The 16219-nt window shown below is 44.0% G+C and overlaps 1 long non-coding RNA gene across 1 annotated transcript in view; it reads right to left on the bottom strand.

The window, feature by feature from the left end:
* Positions 1-13214, bottom strand: part of LOC142244266 (uncharacterized) — a 64594-nt gene extending 51380 nt beyond the window's left edge. Inside the window, exon 1 of the long non-coding RNA XR_012724492.1 lies at positions 13174-13214. This is a non-coding gene — a long non-coding RNA (uncharacterized LOC142244266). The remainder of the gene's footprint in view (positions 1-13173) is intronic.
* Positions 13215-16219: the final 3005 nt, after the last annotated feature.

The raw sequence follows: 16219 nt of genomic DNA, 5'->3' as shown, positions 1-16219 counted from the left end.
TACTTTCTTTGGTGAAGAAGAACCCGTTCACAACATCAACTGAAGTCCAGAACACTCTCAGTGAAGTAGGTGTATCAGTCTCTAAGTCAACAGTAAAGAGAAGACTCCATGAAAGTAAATACAAAGGGTTCACATCTAGATGCAAACCATTCATCAATTCCAAAAATAGACAGGCCAGAGTTAAATTTGCTGAAAAACACCTCATGAAGCCAGCTCAGTTCTGGAAAAGTATTCTATATACAGATGAGACAAAGATCAACCTGTACCAGAATGATGGGAAGAAAAAAGTTTGGAGAAGAAAGGGAACGGCACATGATCCAAGGCACACCACATCCTCTGTAAAACATGGTGGAGGCAACGTGATGGCATGGGCATGCATGGCTTTCAATGGCACTGGGTCACTTGTGTTTATTGATGACATAACAGCAGACAAGAGTAGCCGGATGAATTCTGAAGTGTACCGGGATATACTTTCAGCCCAGATTCAGCCAAATGCCGCAAAGTTGATCGGACGGTGCTTCATAGTACAGATGGACAATGACCCCAAGCATACAGCCAAAGCTACCCAGGAGTTCATGAGTGCAAAAAAGTGGAACATTCTGCAATGGCCAAGTCAATCACCAGATCTTAATCCAATTGAGCATGCATTTCACTTGCTCAAATCCAGACTTAAGACGGAAAGACCCACAAACAAGCAAGACCTGAAGGCTGCGGCTGTAAAGGCCTGGCAAAGCATTAAGAAGGAGGAAACCCAGCGTTTGGTGATGTCCATGGGTTCCAGACTTAAGGCAGTGATTGCCTCCAAAGGATTCGCAACAAAATATTGAAAATAAAAATATTTTGTTTGGGTTTGGTTTATTTGTCCAATTACTTTTGACTAGAGTTGAGCGTGGTTCTAGGTTCGAGGTTCTCCAGTTCTAGGCTCGAGTGATTTTTGGGCCTATTCTAGATCGAACTAGAACTCGAGCTTTTTGCAAAAGCTCGATAGTTCTAGAAACGTTCGATAATAGTTCTAGCAGCAAAAAAACAGCTAATTCCTAGCTGGCTTTCCGCTGTAATAGTGTAAGTCACTCTGTGACTCACACTATTATGAAATTTCAGTGTATAGTGTGCGTGAACAGCGCCTTCAGATCACTGCTGTTTGTATAATGGCGATCGCCATTTTTTTTTTTTCCTTGTGTTCCTTCCCTAAGCGCGCGCGTCTTGTGGGGCGGGCCAGCATGTCAGCCAATCCTAGACACACACACAGCTAAGTGGACTTTTAGCCAGAGAAGCAACGGCATGTGTGATAGGATGTCCATGTCACATGTCCCTGCATTATAAAACCGGACATTTTCCTCCAGCACGCCATTATCTGCCTTCTGCGTCCTTGGTGTCAGACATCACTGGCGCAGCTCCGTCCTTTGTCCTATCGCCGATACTGCTGTATGCGCTCCATACACAGCGCTGGACAGCTTAGGGATAGCACTTTCTATAAGTCCTTTTAAGGGCTGGTACCGGCAGGGTCAGAGCCATAGGTGACAGGTCCTGAAAACAGAGACAGCGTCTGTGTAGCTAAGGTCAGGGATTTCGTCGCTGCATTTCCCCATTAGGAGGGAATAGAAAGGCAGGCTTCCATTCCTCTACCCAGAGCCCCACAACCCTGGCACTGTACCCTCCTGTCCTCTGCACACTCCAACTCATTATAACTAAGCCATTATACTAGCAAACACTCAGTGTACCTAGTGGCATCCTAAACGTGGCTATTGGACTTTTGTCTAGTCACACTAGTGCAAAGACATTTGCAGCACCTCTACCTGCATTGCACACTCCAACTCATTATAACTAAGCCATTATACTAGCAAACACTCAGTGTACCTAGTGGCATCCTAAACGTGGCTATTGGACTTTTGTCTAGTCACACTAGTGCAAAGACATTTGCAGCACCTCTACCTGCATTGCACACTCCAACTCATTATAACTAAGCCATTATACTAGCAAACACTCAGTGTACCTAGTGGCATCCTAAACGTGGCTATTGGACTTTTGTCTAGTCCCACTAGTGCAAAGACATTTGCAGCACCTCTACCTGCATTGCACACTCCAACTCATTATAACTAAGCCATTATACTAGCAAACACTCAGTGTACCTAGTGGCATCCTAAACGTGGCTATTGGACTTTTGTCTAGTCCCACTAGTGCAAAGACATTTGCAGCACCTCTACCTGCATTGCACACTCCAACTCATTATAACTAAGCCATTATACTAGCAAACACTCAGTGTACCTAGTGGCATCCTAAACGTGGCTATTGGACTTTTGTCTAGTCACACTAGTGCAAAGACATTTGCAGCACCTCTACCTGCATTGCACACTCCAACTCATTATAACTAAGCCATTATACTAGCAAACACTCAGTGTACCTAGTGGCATCCTAAACGTGGCTATTGGACTTTTGTCTAGTCCCACTAGTGCAAAGACATTTGCAGCACCTCTACCTGCATTGCACACTCCAACTCATTATAACTAAGCCATTATACTAGCAAACACTCAGTGTACCTAGTGGCATCCTAAACGTGGCTATTGGACTTTTGTCTAGTCCCACTAGTGCAAAGACATTTGCAGCACCTCTACCTGCATTACACACTCCAACTCATTATAACTAAGCCATTATACTAGCAATTAATGCTGCCAGTTTAAGGGCCGTAGTTGCATTGTCAGGGATATATATTCTTTATTATTCTGCTGTTAATAAAGCTAGACCACCGCTGCAATCTACACCACCTCTCAATTTTTACTACCACATTTTCAGTGCACAATCTTGTCGCAATCAACATGAGCAAAATGACAGATGCTGGTGGAAAGGGGAAGAGGCGTGGTGGAAAAGGAAAAAAAGGTTTTGTCCGTGGGGAAGGTGGCAAAGCTCCATTATCATCTGCTGAAGATAGACCATCTACCAGCAAAAGTAAGATGTCTACTACTTACCGTGGACAATCCGATGTGCTCCCTTTTTTACGGACACGAACAACAGGAACAAAGGTAGATGATGGCCAAAAAAGGAAAATGCTTGAATGGATCTCAAGTGGTTCAACAAGTACCCTCTCAGCCACTTCAAGTACCGCATCCAAAAAACAGCAGTCCTCTGAGTTGTCATCCCAATCAAACTTGCTTTCTCCCAGCTCTGAAGTCTCCATCAGCCCTGCACAGTATGGTGGAACTGAGATGGCTGAGTCTGCAGAGCTGTTCAGTCACACTATAGCCTGGGAATCAGAGGTCTGCTCCCAAGCTACAGTGAGTACAGAACATGAAATGGTCTGCAGTGATGCCCAGAACCTTTGTGACTCTGATTCAGGCCATGAGGACCAAGTTTCTGAGCATAATGTTGACCCTTTGTCACAAACTGTAACACCTGTGGTTATAGACAATGAGAAACATACTGATGAAGATGAGATGCAGATACGCGATTGGGATGACAACTTAAATATTCGGTCAGGGCAAGAAGAGGCTCGGTCTGAGGGGGAGGGGAGTGCAAACACAACAATTGATGATGAAGTTCTAGATCCCACCTACTGTCAACCCACAGTCAGGCACTCGAGGAGGTCAACAGAGGTGGTGGAGGAGGATGCAACTGATGACGAAGTTACCTTGCGCCTTCCTGGACAGAGTCGGAGTACTGGTAGCACGTCTACAACTGCATCCTCAGCCACCACTCTGCCTCTGAGCACTAGTCGGGGTGGATCAACAGGTCGCATGCCCTCTAAGCCTTGCCTAGCCTGGTCCTTTTTTAACATAGCAAAAGATCGCGCAAATTATGTGATCTGTAAAATTTGTCATGGTTCTATTAGTAGAGGTCAAAACCTCAGCAGTTTGACAACTTCTTCCATGAATCGTCACATGAATAAATATCATATGTCCCGGTGGGAAGCTCACCTTGCTGCAATGCGGCCTAGCGGAGCGAACCATCCACCGCCTGCCCCTTCCAGTGCATCCGCGCGCTCTTCATGTTCTAGGACTGTGGGGACAGCTGTCACACCTGTTTTTCCACGCACAACTTCCACCACTGTAACCGCAACAGGCACTTTGCTTGGTAGGTCGTCAGTTGGTTTGGAAGGGGAAACAAGTGAGTGTGTACAGCTCTCTCAGACATTGATAGCACCAATGTTGGATGAAGGCAACATCATGTCTCCGCCTGCACTTTCCTCACAAACCTGCATTTTTCCAGGGACACCCTACTCAACACCGTCTACACACAGCAGCCAGATCTCTGTCCCTCAGATGTTGTCAAATAAAAGGCCACTTCCTGCGACCCATGACAAAGCTAAGAGGTTGACTCTATCCCTCTGTAAGCTCTTGGCTACCGAAATGCTGCCTTTCGGCCTGGTGGACACACAGGATTTTAGAGACCTTATGTCTGTCGCTGTGCCCCAGTACCAGATGCCTAGTCGCCACTACTTCTCTAAGAAAGGTGTGCCCGCGCTACACCAGCATGTCGCACACAACATCACCGCTTCCTTGAGAAACTCTGTGTGTGAACGGGTGCATTTCACCACCGATACTTGGACCAGTAAGCATGGACAGGGACGTTACATGTCGCTGACTGGGCACTGGGTAACTATGGTGATAGATGTTGAAGGGTCTGCTGCACAAGTCTTGCCGTCCCCACGACTTGTGTGTCAATCCTCTGTCTGTCCAAGTTCCGCCACTGCTTCTGCCTCCTCCACCTCATCTGGGTCCTCCACCTCCGCCCCAAGCCTGCCTGGTCAGGCCACCAGCGTTCTCACTGCGCAGAAGGAATCACGCACGCCTCATTACTATGCTGGCAGCAGAGCGCAACGGCATCAGGCGGTCTTTAGCTTGACATGTCTTGGGAATAAGAGTCACACAGCTGAGGAGTTGTGGTCAGCTCTGCGGTCCGAGTTTAATAAATGGTTGTCTCCGCTCAACGTGCAGCCTGGTAAGGCCGTGTGCGACAATGCTGCAAACCTGGGTGCGGCCCTTCGCCTGGGCAAGGTGACACACGTGCCTTGTATGGCTCACGTGTTGAACCTTGTTGTCCAGCAATTTTTAACACACTATCCCGGCCTAGATGGCCTTCTGAACAGGGCACAAAAACTGTCTGCTCACTTCCGCCGTTCAAGCGCCGCAGCTGAGCGACTTGCATCGCTCCAGAAGTCTTTCGGCCTGCCGGCTCATCGCCTGAAATGCGATGTGGCGACACGCTGGAATTCAACTCTCCACATGTTACAGCGACTGTGGCAGCACCGCTGAGCCCTGGTGCAATACGTCATGACGTATAGCCTGGGCCAACGAGATGCAGAGGTGGGGCAGATCACCCTGATGGAGTGGTCTCAGATCAAGGACCTATGCACCCTTCTGCACAGTTTTGACATGGCGACGAATATGTTTAGCGCTGACAATGCCATTATCAGCATGACAATTCCAGTCATTTACATGCTGGAGCACACGCTAAACACTATTCGGAGTCAGGGGGTGGGACAACAGGAAGGGGAGGAACTACAGGAGGATTCATATGTGCAAGGGACAACAACATTACCAAGGTCCAGACGTTCATCATCACCAACGCGGCAGGCATGGGACCATGGGAGACAGGGATCAACAAGGGCACATGGTAGCAGGCTAAATGTTGAGGAAGGTGCAGGACAACATGAAGAAATGGAGGACGAACTGTCCATGGACATGGAAGACTCAGCGGATGAGGGAGACCTTGGTCAAATTTCTGTTGAAAGAGGTTGGGGGGAGATGTCAGAGGAAGAAAGAATGGTTAGCACCTCTATGCCACAAACACAGCGTGGACTTGGTCCGCATGGCTGCGCAAGACACATGAGTGCCTTCTTGTTGCACTACCTCCAACATGACCCTCGTATTGTCAAAATTAGAAGTGATGATGACTACTGGATTGCCACACTATTAGATCAGTAGGACTGTATCTGGTGCTGGTAACAGCAATTTTATGGAATCTTTTCATAATTTTTTTAGACCCTCCTTTGCAAGGCCACCAGAGACAACAAGTCTGACACATAGTCAACGGCTGGAGAGGATGATACAGGAGTATCTCCAAATGAACATCGATGCCATGACTTTGCAAATGGAGCCTTGCTCCTTTTGGGCTTCAAATCTAGAAAAATGGCCAGAGCTCTCCAATTACGCCTTGGATATTTTGTCGTGTCCAGCTGCCAGCGTTGTCTCTGAACGTGTCTTCAGTGCTGCTGGGTGTGTGCTGACAGATAAGCGCACGCGTCTGTCCAGTGACAATGTGGACAGACTGACGTTCATCAAAATGAACAAGTCATGGATCCAGAAGGAATTTACTACCCCTGTGTCATCCTGGGGAGAGTAAATGCTTGCGGATTTGGAATGTGCTTGATGCAAATCAAAACATCCTGTTTGCAACTAGGGCACAAGTGCTGCCACTGAAGGGGTGGGTGTGTGTGGGGCCCAATTTTTGGAAAAAAGGGAGACTCCGCTTGGAGTAACCCTTGCTTACATTGTTTTTAAAAGAAGCCAAGATGAACAGAGCTGGGATCAGGAAAGACTTTGCTACCTACCCCGGTGTCATCCTGGGGACGGTTAAGAATAGCGTATTTTTGAATGTGCTTGATGCAAATCTAGCTGTGAAGTGTACAACTGGGGCACAACTGCTGCCAGTGAAGGGGTGGGTGTGTGTGGGGCCCAATTTTTGGAAAAAAAGGGAGACTCCGCTTGGAGTAACCCTTGCTTACATTGTTTTTAAAAGAAGCCAAGAAGAACAGAGCTGGGATCAGGAAAGACTTTGCTACCTACCCCGGTGTCATCCTGGGGACGGTTAAGAATAGCGTATTTTTGAATGTGCTTGATGCAAATCTAGCTGTGAAGTGTACAACTGGGGCACAACTGCTGCCACTGAAGGGGTGGGTGTGTGTGGGGCCCAATTTTTGGAAAAAAGGGAGACTCCGCTTGGAGTAACCCTTGCTTACATTGTTTTTAAAAGAAGCCAAGATGAACAGAGCTGGGATCAGGAAAGACTTTGCTACCTACCCCGGTGTCATCCTGGGGACGGTTAATTATGGCGTATTTTTGAATGTGCTTGATGCAAATCAAAACATCCTGTTTGCAACTAGGGCACAAGTGCTGCCACTGATAAGGTGTCTGTGTGGGGCCCAATTTTTGGAAAAAAAGGGAGACTCCGCTTGGAGTCACCTTGCGGTGTTTTACATGATTTTAGAAGGGCGTGCCATGCCTATATCTGTGTGTCCTCCTCTTTTTCCTTGTTCAGCTCTTTTGTTTTCGCATGAGTATATGTCCTTGTCACTTTCCCATGTGTTTGTGTTGTGTTGTGAGTTGTTTGTCACCTTTTGGACACCTTTGAGGGTGTTTTCTAGGTGTTTTTATGTGTTTGTGATTGCCTGCCATTGTTTCCTATGCAGTTCGAGTTTGGTTCGTCGAACGTTCGATGAACCGAACTCGAACGGGAGCTCCGTTCGGCGAACCGACCTCGAGCCGAACCGGGACCGGTTCGCTCATCTCTACTTTTGACCTCCTAAAATGTGGAGTGTTTGTAAAGAAATGTGTACAATTCCTACAATTTCTATCAGATATTTTTGTTCAAACCTTCAAATTAAACGTTACAATCTGCACTTGAATTCTGTTGTAGAGATTTCATTTCAAATCCAATGTGGTGGCATGCAGAGCCCAACTCGCGAAAATTGTGTCACTGTCCAAATATTTCTGGACCTAACTGTATATCAATTCTGATATCATTAGAAAGAGCACATTTTTCTCTACAAGGATCATTGGTTTTTTTTTTTGAGTCTCTCAGTTTAAGAAAAGAAAAATGCCACTGAACATGGTGTTATTTATTAATACGCAATGAATGGTAACTGCACTATTCAAACCCTTGCGTTGGTCCATGGTGGTTATACCACAACCAATTCCCTAAGAATTGGTATTATAATCCTATTAAGAATTGTAATAATGCTGTCTTTCGAGAATTGGCAGCCCCATCGCCTAGGAGCCATGGCCGATAGCCGTGCAAGGCCAGCCGCGGGCGGTCTCTTTATCGCAGGTTCCGAAGCCTGAGGGTGGGTGTCTTTGCCTAGGATCCCAAGCCTAATATTGGGTATCTTTTGTTGGTTCCCAAGCCATAATGTTCAGTCACAAATATAATTTTTTTTTTGTTGCTTCTTGGTCGTTTTTCCAACATCTTTTAGCTACTGTATTTTTCTTAATTTAATAAACTAGTAAGCGGCATCCAAGCAGCAGGCGCCCATATAATGGACCGGCCACTTTCAGCCGCTTCATGTGTGAGGACGCGCTTAAAAAAACTAAAGACTGAACATATGGAGAGCAAGTCGTTTTTACATTGCAGTGTATGAGTTCATTCTTTTTGGATTTCATAGTTTGTTTTTTTGGGCAGGTTACAGGGTGGATCTGTCTGAAAACAAAATGCTGTGGGCACATACCCTTAAACTGACTGATCAGAAGAGGGCGCCACCACTGACAGTGCCTAGGGCAGCATGAACTCCAAATACGGCCCTGCTACTGTCCCCAATTTATTATATATTTTAGGAGTCTGAGTCAGTGCATTTTATACCGACTCCGACTCCACCAAAATGAGCTCTGACTCCGACTCCACGACTCCGACTCCACAGCCCTGATGCCAGCTGCCAGACTTTGATCCGAGCTTGCAAGCCAAGCCATCATTTTTTGCAAAAATAATGGCTGTTATTTTCAGATATTATTTTCTTGTAAGAGCCACGGGTGGAGCTCATAGGAGAACATGACTTTTGCTGTATATAGCACATGCTATCGGATGATCACAGGTTCAAGTCCCTTAAGAACTAATAAATATGGTGAAAAGTTAAAAAAAAAAAGTTTCAAAACCATCCACTTTTTCCCAACATTAAAATTTAATAAAGACATATTTTATACTGTTGCATTCATACAAGACTAATCTATCAATATATAAAACAAAATGATCTGATCGGCAAACAGCATAATGAGAAAATGAACCAATACGGCAGAATTAAGGTTTCTTGAGCTTCACAACAAAAAAAAAAGCTATTAAAACATCGTGTCTTCCCCAAAATATAGTCAATAAAAACAACGGCTCGGGCGCAAAAACAAATCCTCACATGTCCTCTCCATGTGAAAACATTATAGCTCTTGGAAAATGCCGTCTATGAGGAAAGAGAATTAAAAAACGTTATGGCTCTGGGAAGAATGGAAGAAAAAAACCCCTCAAAAACGGAAATTGGCCCCGATGTGAACAGGTTAATAAGTCGTAATATTTTTGCATAACTTGGAAGTTGAACAGAAATATTCCAGCTTTTGGCAGTCTTGGCTAGCTATCCAAAGATGGGCCTAGCATGGGTGGAGCATGGGGCAGGATGATGCATGGCTACAGCTGCCCATTAAATGCATAAAAAGTTCCCCGACTTAACTTAATCTTGATGATTACTCCAGTACCGGACTGGAGTAACATTTCTGCTGGTGGTTCACACCTATTACGAGATGTGCCTAATTCCTCGATACAATGCTTGTGTTCTGACATTGTGCTTTATTCTGTACAATACGGTGCTTCCTGTGTTATTGATAATGTTAATACAAGTTAAATTTATAAAAAAAGAGATGTGCCTAATTCATTAAATAGTGTGCACTTATTAATGAATTAGGGGCATCATACTTCAGCAATCCCCCTTCATTAAGACTGACACGTGCAATGCAAGTCTTAATAAATTGGTCCCACGATCCATGCCCAGCTGTTCACATATGTTTGCTTAGCAATGCTGTCGTGTTTCAGAATAAAAGATGCATGGTCATAATGGTGCAGCCAGACTCTAATTCATGCCGGCTTGGGCAGCATGAATCAGACAACAGGTTCCCTTTACATAGAGGTATCAGGTCGCCATTAAAAATACAGGTAAAGGCCCCGTTACACGCAACGACATATCTAACGATATATAGCCGGGGTCACGGATTCCGTGACGCACATCCGGCATCGTTAGCGACGTCGTTGTGTGTGACAGCAAGGAACGAGCGTTAATGATGGAAAATACCTTATCGTCCATTGTTGACATGTCGTTCCTTTTTAAAAAATCGGTTATTGTCGTGCACGTAGGTTGTTCGTCGTTCCCGAGCCAGCACACATCGCTACGTGTGACACCTCGGGAACGACGAACTGCAGCTTACCTGTGGCCGCCGGCAATGAGGAAGGAAGGAGGTGGGCGGGATGTTACGTCCCGCTCATTGCCGTCCCTCCGCTTCTATTGGGCGGCCGCTTAGTGACGTCGCTGTGACGCTGCACGAACCGCCCCCTTAGAAAGGAGGCAGTTCGCCGGCAACAGCGACTTCGCAAGGCAGATAAGTACGTGTGACAGATCCAAACGATTTTGTGCACCACGGGCAGCGATTTGCACAAACGACGGGGGCGGGTGCTTTCACCAGCGATATCGCTGCGTATAACACCCCCTTAACCCTCCTCAATTCAACATATATGACTAATTATATGTTATAGTAACACTACTAGCAAAATATCTAAGAGGTCACTAATGTATAATGACAACATATATTATACAACATGTCTAGTAAGACTTTGTGTAGGCTAATCAGTTGGATCAAAAAATTCTCTATAAGGCAAGCCCTATACTGTTACACTTTTTGTCTTTTGCTAACTTCATGAGTATATTAGACCTTTCCAGAGCCTCATTGGTTGAAATGAATGAACAACTTTATAAAAATTTAAGAAAAAAAAACAGGAAAATAAAAATTGGCTAAAAAAATAGGATCAAACATTTTTTTCAAAAAATGCAAAAGATATCAATTTCCATGTTGAACACACAGAAAATGATGCTAAAATATTTGGGTAGACTCAATAAGACACTAGCCATGATGAAAGGGATAGTATCTTGTGCCATAGCTGTTTAGTAAATGCTGAACAACTAAAGCTCTGCCGTGTTCTACCAGAAAGAATATACACTGTGTGCAGACTTAAGGTGGTGTCACACACAGCGACGACGACAACGACGTCGCTGCTAAGTCACCATTTTCTGTGACGTAGCAGCGACGTCCTGTCGCTGTCGCTGTGTGTGACATCCAGCAACGAGCTGGCCCCTGCTGTGAGGTCGCCGCTAGTTGCTGAATGTCCTGCTTCATTTTTTACTCATCGCTCTCCCGCTGTGAAGCACACATCGCTGTGTGTGACAGCGAGAGAGCGACGAACTGAAGCGAGCAGGGAGCAGGGAGACGGCTTCTGGCAGCCTGCGGTAAGCTGTAACCAAGGTAAATATCAGATAACCAAGGGAAACCCTTTCCTTGGTTACCCGATATTTACATTAGTTACTAGCACCGCCGCTCTCACGCTGCCAGTGTCGGCTCCCTGCACACGTAGCCGGACTACACATCAGGTAAATAAGCAAAGGCTTGCTTATTAACCCTATGTGTACTCTGGCTAGGAGTGCAGGGAGCCAGCGCTAAGCGGTGTGCGCTGGTAACCAAGGTAAATATCGGGTAATGGTTACCGGATATTTACCTTAGTTACCAAGCACAGCATCGCTGCCACGCGTCGCTGCTGGCTGGGGGCTGGTCACTGGTCGCTGGTGAGATCTGCCTGTTTGACAGCTCACCAGTGACCATGTAACGACGCAGCAGCGATCCTGATAAGGTCAGGTCGCCCGTCGTGATCGCTGCTGCGTCGCTATGTGTGAAAGGGGCTTTATTAGGCAAATAAGTATTTTGATCACATGATACTTTTTATACATGTTGTCCTACTCCAAGCTGAATAGGCTTGAGAGCCAACTACCAATTAAGTAAATCAGGTGATGTGCATTTCTGTAATGAGGAGGAGTGTGGTGTAATGACATCAACACCAGATATAAGGGGTGCATACTTATTAAGCAACCTCCTTTCCTTTGGCAAAATGGGTCAGAAGAGAGATTTGACGGGCTCACAGGGATGCAGCAGTCTGGAAATTGCCAAACTTCTGAAGCGTGATCAAGCGTTTCATGGCAAATAGCCAACAGAGTCGCAAGAAGCGTGTTGGGCAAAAAAGGCGCAAAATAACTGCCCATGAATTGAGGAAAATCAAGCTTAAAGCTGCCAAGATGCCATTTGCCACCAGTTTGGCCATATTTCAGAGCTGCAACGTTACTGGAGTATCAAAAAGCACAAGGTGTGCCATATTTAGGGACAGGGCCAAGTTAAAGAAGGCTGAAAAACGACCACCTTGGAACAAGAAACATAAGATAAAATGTCAAGACTGGGCCAAGAAATATCTTAAGACTGATTTTTCAAAGGTTTTATGGACTGATGAAATGAGAGTGTCTCTTGATGGGCCAGATGGATGGGCCAGAGGCTAATCAGTAAAGGGCATAGAGCTCCACTCCGACTCAGACGCCAGCAAGGTGGAGGTGGGGTACTGGTATGGGCTGGTATCATCAAAGATGAACTTGTGGGACCTTTTTGGGTTGAGGATGGAGTGAAGCTCAACTCCCAGATCTACTGCCAGTTTCTGGAAGACAACTTCTTCAAGCAGTGGTACAGGAAGAAGTCGGTATCGTTCAAGAAAAACATGATTTTCATGCAGGAAAATGCTCCATCACATGCATCCAACTACTCCACAGCGTGGCTGGCCAGTAAAGGTCTAAAAGATGAAAAAATAATGACATGGCCTTCTTGTTCACCTGATCTGAACCCCATAGGGGACCTGTGGTCCCTCTTAAAATGTAAGATCTACAGGGAGGGAAAACAGTACACCTCTCGGAACAGTGTCTGGGAGGTTGTGGCGGCTGCTGCACGCAATGTTGATCATAAACAGATCAAGCAACTGATAGAATCTATGAATGGTAGCCTGTTGGGTGTCATCATAAAGAATGGTGGCTATATTAGTCACTAATTTTTTGTGGTTTTGTTTGTGCATATCAGAAATGTTTATTTCTAAATTTTGTGCAGTTATATTGGTTTACCTGGTGAAAATAAACAAGTGAGATGGGAATATATTTGGTTTTTATTAAGTTGCCTAATAATTCTGCACAGTAATAGTTACCTGCACAAACATATATCCTCCTAAGATAGCCAAATCTAAGAAAACCCCACTCCAACTTCCAAATATATTAAGCTTTGATATTTATGAGTCTTTTGGCTTGATTGAGAACATAGTTGTTGATCAATAATAAAAAAAATCTGCTAAAATACAACTTACGTCATAATTCTGCACCCAGTGTAGTCAACGCAATCAAGCCTCATGTCTCTAGATTTTGTAAATCATTTTGTAAAGATGACAGTTTCCTAAAATGGAATGGCATTTAAAATTAGAAGAATCTCTGAAATATTTTCTTCTGCACTTAAGACTAATCACTCACTGTGACCGCTCCAAGCAGAATAAATTCAATGTTGTATATTTCATCCACCACCCAGAAAAAAATCCATACAGGATCCTAAAACCTGTACACATTTTTTTTTTTACTATGGTAAAATACATAATGATCAGTAAATATTGAGTAGACTATCAATGGAAGTTTGTTTATATCTGATTATATATATATATACAGACCAAAAGTTTGGACACACCTTCTCGTTCAATGAGTTTTCTTTATTTTCATTACTCTGAAAATTGTAGATTCACATTGAAAGCATCAAAACTATGATTTAAAACATGTGGAATGAAATACTTAAAATGTGAAACAACTGAAAATATGTCTTATTTTCTAGGTTCTTAAAAGTAGCCACCTTTTGCTTTCATTACTACTTTGCACACTCTTGGTATTCCCTTGATGAGCTTCAAGAGGTAGTCACCGGAAATGGTTTTCCAACAGTCTTGAAGGAGTTCCAGGAGATGCTCACCCCAAACCATCTCGACTGTGTTCAGGTCTGGTGACTGTGGAGACCAGGTCATCTGGCGTAGCACCCCATCACTCTCCTTCTTAGTCAAAAAGCTCTTACACAGCCTGGAGGTGTGTTTGGGGTCATTGTCCTGTTGAAAAATAAATGATGGTCCAACTAAACGCAAACCGGATGGAATAGCACGCCGCTGCAAGATGCTGTGGTAGGCATGCTGGTTTAGTATGCCTTCAATTTTGAATAAATCCCCAACAGTGTCACCAGCAAAGCACCCCCACACCATCACACCTCCTCCTCCATGCTTCACGATGGGAACCAGGTATGTAGAGTCCATCTGTTCACCTTTTCTACAAAGACACGGTGGTTGGATCCAAAGATCTCAAATTTGGACTCATCAGACCAAAGCACAGATTTCCATTGGTCTAATGTCCATTCCTTGTGTTCTTTAGCCCAAACAAGTCTCTTCTGCTTGTTTCCTGTCCTTAGCAGTGGTTTCCTAGCAGCTATTTTACCATGAAGGCCTGCTGCACAAAGTCTCCTCTTAATAGTTGTTCTAGAGATGAGAAGGTGTGTCCAAACTTTTGGTCAGCACTGTATCTCTCTCTCTCTCTCTCTCTCTCTCTCTCTCTCTCTCTCTCTCTCTATATATATATATATATATATATATATATATATACACATATTATACAGTAGAACCAGGTAGCTTATATTAAAGAGGAATATTTGTGGAGTCTGCTGAGTGTACTTAAGGGTATGCATCTTTTCTTCTGGCCTTTTTGGAGCGGAAAATACTTGGACAAGCCTCTTCGAAAACACTTAAAAGAATGAGCCTGTTCATTTCTATGTACAATTGACTTTCTTTTCATATGTTCAGTCTTTTGTGCTTCTTCTAAAATAAACCAAGCAATTAAAGGGAATCTGTCAACAGGTTTTTATTACCGCATCTGAGAACAGTATGCCATAGGCAAAGAAATCCTGAATCCAGTGATGTATCACTTAGATTACTGGGTGCAGCCATTCTAACAGAATTTGAATTTTTAGATTTAACAATGCAGCAGAGCGGAGAGAGATGCCCCGGCCTACATCAGGCTCTCTATTGAAAATTAAACCAAGATAAAAGAAAAAAAATATAAAAGAAAAAAAAAAGCTATCAGGCGTCTATGATCAGGACACAAACATTAGATTTATTCAGGAAAACAGGCAATAGGGGGGCAGAGAAGTATAAAAAACACATGAAGTGCACTCCCTTTTTACCTCCTTAGAAGTCTGTATCCCTACACTTTTTGAGAGATTATGCAGAGCTGGGGTCTCTACTAAAGGCCTCATCTCAGATATATACTGTATTTTAATTACCCCCTGCCCAGAAGATAAGCCAGATGATACATATATGATATATGAAATATTTCAGAGATTCTTCTAATTTTAAATGCCATATCTTTATATATAAAGTAACTGGCCTTCGGGTTCCCCTGGATCCTAAATTCTATATATTAAATATACCACTTGTTCAACTGGGGAAAAGAGTGAAGCGGTTATTGTTACATATAACCACAGCAGCTAGATGTCTGATTGCCCGTAACTGGAGATCGGCCCATCCACCCTCACTTACAGATCTCCATTCTCTGATCCAAGATGTGAGAAGGATGGAGTATTTATCTGCCCTGTCAAATAACACGGTAGATCATGTTGAGGGCGTTTGGTCACTTTGGGACACCTATTGGGCCAATAAAGAATAATAGTAAGGTATGGTTTTGATGGAAGCCTGATATATCCACCCTCACCACTTCATCCCCCCCCCTCCTTATATCTCCTTGTCTAGTATTGTTTTGCTTGTCTTGTCACATTCCCTGTTTTTATTGTATTAGTGGATAGTATGAGATGTACACTGATTCTCGGTTTACAGTTATTGCTCATATGCTTGTGAGACATGTCTATGCATTCATGTACTTTTTCCATGTCTGTTTAAAAAATTTAATAAAACATTCAGTTATAAAAAAAAACAAAAACACATGAAGGAGGCGCAAATTCCATGGTATTTATCTAATCATCTAACTGTTCATTTCTTTGGTCCTGAGAAAGGGGACTTGATCCCAGAAATGCGTTGACCCATAAAATGATAAACTCAATATTTTTTATCAACAGATTTTTTGTATTGGTGGCAGCGCAGTATTCCACCCTTTCTTCTATTCAGTACTCAAGAATTTCCACGTGGGACTGCGGCAGCCACCATTTATCTTTTATGCATACATAGGGGTTGTGCCTTCCACAACCCTGCCAGGTGAGTGTCTCTTCATATGTACCTCAATTTTTAACCAGTTAAGATCCTATTGCGCTCTCTATTATTATAGTTTACCTCATAGGACAAATGATTGTGCTATTGAATTCTTATCAGGTGCAAAATTGCCTAA

This window comes from Anomaloglossus baeobatrachus, chromosome 6 (genome assembly GCF_048569485.1).
Source record: "Anomaloglossus baeobatrachus isolate aAnoBae1 chromosome 6, aAnoBae1.hap1, whole genome shotgun sequence".
NCBI lineage: Eukaryota > Metazoa > Chordata > Amphibia > Anura > Aromobatidae > Anomaloglossus > Anomaloglossus baeobatrachus.
Note: the sequence above shows the minus strand (reverse complement) of the source record. Positions and strands in the feature narration are given on the sequence as shown.